Below are 8107 nucleotides of genomic sequence, written 5' to 3'. Positions count from 1 at the left end.
TTGAATCATACTGCTCAGAATTATTGTGTCTATAGACCATAATCTCCAAAAGCCTCTGGGTTACTCTGATTCGGCCCTGATCTACACCAGCAGACTATAATTAACAAGGATGGAATTTAATTTTTATTGTTTGCAAGGATGTCACAGTTAAAATGAACAAGCACAGCAAGCTGACCTATGCAGTATCATTAATGATATTGAAGAGTTTCGCTCATATTAGGGTGCACGGTTATATATGCAACAGCACTTTTTTCTGTTACATTGTCAGCCATGGTTCAGCTGGAGCAAATTTGCTCCTGAGTCAGATTGTGGGTTCAAGTCTGATTTCCTCAATGTCAGCCTAAAGTAAAAGCTTAAGTTTCTGGAGGGGGGATTGAATCCAGAATTTTATGACTCAAAGGTGAGAATATCATTGTCTCAGCATGTTCTGTGTATAGTATTAATTTCAGTTGGTTTTACTCTCTGATGCACTGGGTGCTAAGCTGTGAAAAAAATTGAGTATAAGGATTTTCACAAGGATTTGGCCAATAATTCCTATGGAAAGACTTTCAGAGTACTCAAGAAACCTCTGAATTCCAATACACTGGAGCTGTATCAAGGACAGTTTTGAGCTTCAGAACATTGAATAAAATGAGTCACCCTTGTTTTAATTGTCACAACGCAAGCACGAAAGCAAAATACTGTGGGTGCTGGAAATCTGAAATAGAAACAGAAAATTCTGGAAATTCTCTGGCAGCATCTGTGGAGAGAGAAACAGTTTCAGGTTGTGCCCTTCTGTTTCTCTCTCCACAGTTGCTGCCAGACCCGCTGAGTATTTCCAGCATTTTCATTATAACGTTACACAATGTTGGCCAAGCGGGTGTATGTTTGGATTTTTCCAGCCTGATGTCTGGTATGGATGTTGTTAGTGGCCTGATGAAACAGAGGTAATCCCGCTTATCCTACGGGCATTGAATTGACCAGCATCCACTTATTGCTGCTGCCATGTGCCTGGACTGTTGTTGCAGACTTTTTAATTAACATGGTGTATTTCAGAGAAGGACTTTTTGGAGGATCCAACAATAAGTGAAAGATCTTCAAATCATTAGCAGCGTATTGTGGACTTTAATCTCCGAAAGGCAGATCTCAGTTCCTTATGTAGCTTCTTCATTTCCTGAGCATTCAACATTTTCCAATGCACTAAGTAAGCTATCTGACCAGCTCTTGTGTTTCTTAATGTTTCCCAGTGCCTTCTCACTCTCCAGTATAGTTTACACTAAATTAATAAATCAGGGATTGGAATCTCTACTCTTTTATCCTCTGCTTGAGCAGTGAATTTACATTTCTAACTAGCTGAATTTAGATTGTATAAAGTTTTCTCATGCTTTCCTCTAATAAAGTGGGGAAAAATTAAAAAGATATATAATAAACTTAATTAAATTATTTCTTCAGTTTATTAAAATGGGAAATATTCTGTTTGAGGCAGGAAAGTTAATCCCAGATGTTGTCACGAATGCTCAGTTTAATCTCTAACAATCAAATCACCCTGGTTTGCTGTCATGCAGTCTTCAGAACAGGTCCCATGATGCCCTTCATTTTATCTTAAATTAAAGACACAGATGCAAAATATAACCTTATTAAATGCAGGATAGCTGAGGCTGTTAAGCGACAAGTAACATTTGTGCCATACTAGCATCAAGTGTTGACCATCTCCAAGAAGAGAGAGTCTAACCATCTTTCCTTGTCAGTAGATGACATTATCATAACTGGATCTCCCACCATCAACATCTTGGGAATCACCATTGACTATATTGGACCAGTCATTGGACTAACCACCTTTGGCTACAAGAGCAGGTCAGTGATTTGGAATTCTACAGTGAGTAACTCACCTCCTGATCCCCCAGAGTTTGTCCACCATCTACAAGGCACAAGTCATGAGTATGATGGAATTCTTTCCACTTGCCTTTTTGATGAGTGCAGCTCCAACAATACTCAAGAAGCTTGACATCATTGAGGAGAAATCAGCTTACTTGATTCACACCCCATCTGTCACCTTAAAGATTCATCACTGGCACAACATAGCTGCAGTCTGTACCATCTACAAGCAACTCACCAAGTCTTCTTTGACAGAACTTCCCAAACCTGTGACCTCTGCCACCTAGAAGGACAAGGGCAGCAAGCACAAGGAATACCACCACCTGCAAGTTTTCCTTCAAATCACACTCCAGCCTGACTTGGAACTATATTGTTTTTCCTTCATTGTCCTGGGTCAAAATTGTGGAACTCCTTCCGTAACGGCACTGTGGGTGTACCTACACCACACCGAGTGCAGCAGTTCAAGATGGTGGCTCACCACCATCTTCTCAAGGACGCTTAGGAATCGGCAATAAATGCTGACCATGCCAGTGACACAGGCATCCCATGAATGAACAAATGAAAATAATCCTCCTTGTGCTGTTAACCTGTCTATGGTAAAAGGTGCAGTGAGTAGCAACGCTGATGGAAATGAATAAGACTAAGAGGCTTTATTTTTCACATTTTCTTTTACACAATCAAGTCCAGTTTTGTGAAGGAGAATGCCATCCCTATCCTCCAACACCTGGGGCAGAATTTTCAGTCTGTCGGGCGGGCGGGCCAGATCCAATCTCCGATGGGTGGGGAGATGATCCCCGTCGGAGAAGCAGGACCTGCCGCCATTTTACGTGGGCTGGCCAATTAAGGCCCGTCCAGCGTGACGGCTGGCGGGAAACACTATGCGCTGCCTGTGCAGGCGGTGGGGGGGGCGGGGCGATTCCCCAAAAGCGAGAGTGTGCTCTTTAGCATATGCGCACAAAAGAGTGCACATCTCCCTCAGGCTAAGTGCTGCCTCTGCGAGATCACTGACACTTTTAAAATATTAAAAATAGAAATTTTAAAAATCCTTAACATATCCCCCAATGTCACATGAGATGAGAATTGTTCATAAATTACAGTAAAACTTTATTAAACTGTTTAAACCCCTACATGAAACCTCATCCCACCGCTGGATGAGGTTTCATGTTTTTTCTAATGCCCGCCGGGGCTCTTGGCCTGCCTGCCAATGTTAAGGTTGTACGGGGATGTCCTTTAATTGTTTAAATGATCCTGTCATTGTCCTCAACTGGCCATTGACAGCTCGGCAGGCACACAACCGATTTTGCTGTGCCCCCACCTTCCTGATGATTTAAATGGGGTGGGATGATGTCAGGGGTTCCCCCCAATGTCATCCTACGTCATTTTATGCATCGGCGAGCAGGCCCGCCCCCTGCTCGCTTACGGCAAAATTCTGCCCCTGACTGTCTATTTCTAGAACATCTGCATTACTTGAACAGTTTAGTCAAATTTCTAATCATATCTATAGTGCCTTTACACATTTATGCTCCCAAGACATCAGCCCAGATTTTAGATTATACTCATTGAGACAGTCTCAGCAATGACAGTATTAACCCCCTAAATCTGACATTCATTTGTTTTTTCCATAGATACAAACTATTTTATCAGTCATAATGCAGTCTTGTGTTATTAGAGCTATACATTCATGAAAGACCCATTTTAAAATAAGCAACAATGGGAAATTTCCATTGTTAACTTTACAATACAGTGATGCATTTGTTGAATTTTTACTTAGATCATCAGTTCACTGGATCTATATCAACCTTTATTAATAAATACACATCCCTGTTACTATAGTGGTAATGTAAAGCATTAAATTTTATTATTAACTTTCCTTCAAAAACCTTTAATACAGTAATCTGATTAAATTGCTATTAAAAGAAAAACACCTACACGGTTGTTCAAAGTAATGTAAACACAAAAAGCAAATAACTCTTATCAAATAACTTTGGATGTCTGATATTAGTAGCTAATTATTTTTTTTCAACTTTAGTCCTTGATTTCACCCTTTTAAGGTTCAACACCAATTGGTGTTACTTCTAGGGGAAACAGAAAATGCTGGAAAATCTCAGCAGGTCTGACAGCATCTGTGGAGAGAAAAACAGAAGTGACGTTTTGAGTCCATATGACCCTTCTTCAGAGCTACAGAGAAGTAGAAATGTGATGAAATTTACACTGTTTAAAGTGGGTGTAGCAGGTGAAGCTGGATAGAAGACCAGCAATAGGTGGGGACAAAGGAGAGATTGACAAAGATGTCAAGAACAAAAGGACAAAGGAGCAGTTAATGGTAATGGTAAGAACTAAAAAAGGTGCTGATAGTGGCAAAGCTCAGAAAGCAGAATGTGATAATAGCAGAACAAGGTTAAGCACTCTGAAAAGAGCACCATGAACAAGTAATAGATGGCCCTTGTGGGGGTGGGGTGGGGGCAGTGGTGGGGAAAAGAAGGAAAGAAAGATCAAAAATAGGATGAAAAGGGAGGTAAAGAAGGGGGATAAAACAATGAAAAATAAAAATTAAAGTAAGTGGATATAAGAAAATTAATTTTGAAAAAGGGATAAAAAGGAGTGAAGATGGAGGAGAGAGTTCATGGTCTGAAGTTGTTGAACTCAAGCTTAAGTCTGGAAGGCTGGAATGTGCCTAATCGGAAGATGAGGTGCTGTTCCTCCAGTTTGCATTGGGCTTCACTGGAATATAACAGCAGGCCAAAGATAGACATGTGGGCATGAGAGCAGGATGGTGTGTTGAAATGGCAAGCAACAGGAAGATCTGGGTCACGCTTGTGGACAGACCAAAGGTGTTCCATAAAGCGGTCACCCAGTCTGCGCTTGGTCTCTCCAATGTAAAAGAGACTGAATTGGGAGCAGTGAATGCAATAGACCAAATTGAAGGAAGTGCAAGTGAAGTGCTATTTCACCTGAAAGCAGTGTTTAGGTGCTTGGACGGTGAGGACGGAGGAGGTAAAGGGACAGGTGTTGCACCTTCTGCGATTGCTTGGGAAGGTGCTGTGGGAAGGGTGATGGAGGAGTGGACCAGGGTGTCCCGGGGAGAACAGTCCTTATGGAACATTGAGGTGGTTGGGGGGGGGGATGGTGGGGGGGGGGGGGGGGGTGGAAGATGTGTTTGGTGGTGGCCATCATGCTGGAGTTGGCGGAAATGGCAGAGGATGATTCTTTGAAAGCAGAGGCTGGTGGGGTGAAAAGTGAGGACAAGGGGGACCCTACCATGGTTCTGGGAGGGAGAGGAAGGTGTGAGGGCAGAGGCACGGGAGATGGCTCAGACACAGTTGAGGGCCCTGCTAACCACAGTCGGTGAGAAGCCTCAGTTAAGGAAGAAGGAAGACATGTCAGAAGCGCCATTTTGGAAAGTGGCATCATTAGAACAGATGCGACGACGGCGAAGGAACTGAGAGAATGGGATAGAGTCCTTACAGGAAACAGAGTATGAGGAGCTGTAGTCGAGGTAGCAGCGGGATTTGGGCTTGTAGTGAGTATTGGTGGACAGTCTATCACCGGAAATGGAGACAGAGAGGTCAAGGAAGGGGAGGGAAGTGTTGGAGATGGACTATGTGAAGGTCATGGAGGGGTGGAAATTGGAGGCAAAATTGATAAACTTTTCCAGGTACAGGCGAGTTAATGAAGCGGCACCGAAACAGTCATCGAGGTACTGAAAAAGAGTTGTGGGAGTTGAACAAGGAATGTTCCACTTACCCCATAAAGAGACAGGTATAATTAGATTTTACTCTGAGTGTTTAATGAATTGCTTTTTCTAGACTATATTTTCTATAACAAATAACTGTATCTTCTTCACCACTCAGTTTGAACGTTCATTAAGAAGCAGCGTAGAGTCTGACCCAGTAAGTGCCAAAAGGAATAGCGAATCCAATGTCAAATCGAGTATTAAAAGCCAAATATAAAGAAAAAAAAGATTGGATTGGAATTGGGAGATAAAAGGGATAAAAAAAGAATTCTCTAATAATTAAATTTGAAAGAATGAAACACCACATTTTTAAAAGCTAACTTTCAGTTCCAGAAAGTTTATTTGGCAGCAGTGAAGACTTACCATGCTATCACTGGAATGAGCAAGCCCTAGCTTTCTTTGTGGCAGAATTTTTCGCTCAGCATGCAGGCGTGCACCCGACATGCTCGAGAGTAAAACACCACGCGATGACGATGGGCAAGCATCCAGATGCCATTGCACACTCGTGTGATATTTTGGTCCCCGGGTGAGCGTGGGGTGCCAAAGCCGTGCCTGCCATTAATTAAGAGGCCATTTATTGTCACTGAAAAGCCAATTGGTGCTCATTTTTCATTGCCCGTGTGATTTCACACTTACTGCACCAGCAAAATGGGCAGGTGGCTAGCTGACAATTTCAAAAACCTCATCCATGGACAGGATAAAAAGGGTCAGCAGCACTGCCAGTGTGAGTGGTGAGGAGTTTGGTATTTGACAGCTTCATCCATGTTCGGGGCTTCATTGTTTGCATTTCCAGGCTTCATTTCGAGTTCCTTGGTGTCTCCAAGGCCCTGGAAGATTCAGGCCTTGTGGACCCTTCCAGATATTAGACAGACTTCTGTTACCTTGGTAATGGGGATTGTGGTCTCTGCTGGTGGCACCTCCTCTGAGGAAGAAGAGAGGAGCAAAAGGGAGAGGAGGCCAGGTGTCCCAGTGCAGCTTCCAGGTAGGGGCCTGTGGGATGAAAGGTGTAGGCACAAGGGCGCATGGCCAGTAGATAGTTCAAGGCGGAAGGGGCCTCAGAAATCACCACTATCCTGCTGCCAGGGTTTACAGGCAGCAATTCAGCTACCTCAATCTGTCTGAGGTGCAATGCCACAGGAATCTCCGCCTCTCAAGGGAGACTGTGACCTCCATTTATCAGGTGATTGGGCCTGAGATCAGTCTCGGTGGGTGGACACCCCATGCCAGTGGCTTTAAGTATCACAGTGGCCTTCAACTTCTATGCCTCTGGCTCTTTCCAGGGATCAGTGGATCTGTGTGGAGCCCCCAATCAGCTGTCCACAGTTGCATCAAGCTAGTGACAGAAGATCTGTTCAGGCGGATACTGATTTTTATTCTTTAGAGGAGGCCAGCCAGGCTGAATGAGCCAGAGGCTTTACAGCGATTGCTGAGTTCCCCCACGTCCAGATGCCATCGACTGCACACATGTGGCCATCAAGGCGCCAGTGGGTCAGCCGGGTGCCTTCGTCAACAGGAAGGGCTTCCACTCCATGAACGTGCAGATAGTGTGTGATCACAGGATACAGGTTCTGCAAGTCTGTGCAAGGTGCCCAAGCAGCTCCCATGACGCTTACATCCTGAGACACTCCCAGGTGTCGGGGTTCATCAGTGCTCCAGCCAGACTGGATGGATGGCTGCTGGGTGACAAAGGCTGAAAAGGTGGCTTATGATGCCTCTCCGCCAACCAAGAACAGAGACAGAACAGCAGTATAATAGGAGTCTTGCCTCCAGAAGGACAGTGGTAGAGAGGACCATAGGTGTTCTGGACGGTTCAGGGGGAGCACTACCATACCCTCCGGAGCGAGTGTAACTGATAGCGGTTGCATACTGCGTTCTCCACAATCTGGCACTGGCAAAGGGGGAACCACTAGATGAAGAGGATCTTGAGGCAGCTGCACAGGCCACAAATGGCAAATCCAGCAGTGAGTCAGGAAAAGAGCACAATGAGGAGAATGCTGAGGGGGTGGAGGCATATCTTGGTAATCTCCAGGGAGGCAGGGACACCAGGGACACTTTGATCCATCTCTCCTTCAGCTAGGCTGCCAAAAATTAGCTTCAACCTCATGCCAGGGCTGCTGCCTCCATCCCGGATATCTGAAATGACCCTTTCATTTGCACCCAAAGTCCACTCAATGACTGTGCAATAAAGTATCCAGCTACTCATGTCCATCATTACATACTGGAGTACCTTGCACCAGAAAGAAAAAATGTGAAGCTTACTCAGGCCTTCAGAACCAAAGCAAATTTAATGTTATTGTCACATAGAAGTCATTGTGATATTACAATTACTGGTGTTGATGCCCACACCAGCAGACAAAAAAACCAAACATAAATGAACAGAAAATCACTCATGAACTGAACTCTCATGCTCCTGGTGCCTTAATCTTATGTTTATGAGTGCTGCGTCTGGGTGACCCTCCTCCCCCTCGCTGGCACCAGCATTGGAGACAGCCTGCTGACTCTGCTGTCTTGTTGGCCTTG

This window comes from Carcharodon carcharias, chromosome 8 (assembly GCF_017639515.1).
Source record: "Carcharodon carcharias isolate sCarCar2 chromosome 8, sCarCar2.pri, whole genome shotgun sequence".
NCBI classification, from domain to species: Eukaryota; Metazoa; Chordata; class Chondrichthyes; order Lamniformes; family Lamnidae; genus Carcharodon; species Carcharodon carcharias.
Note: the sequence above shows the minus strand (reverse complement) of the source record.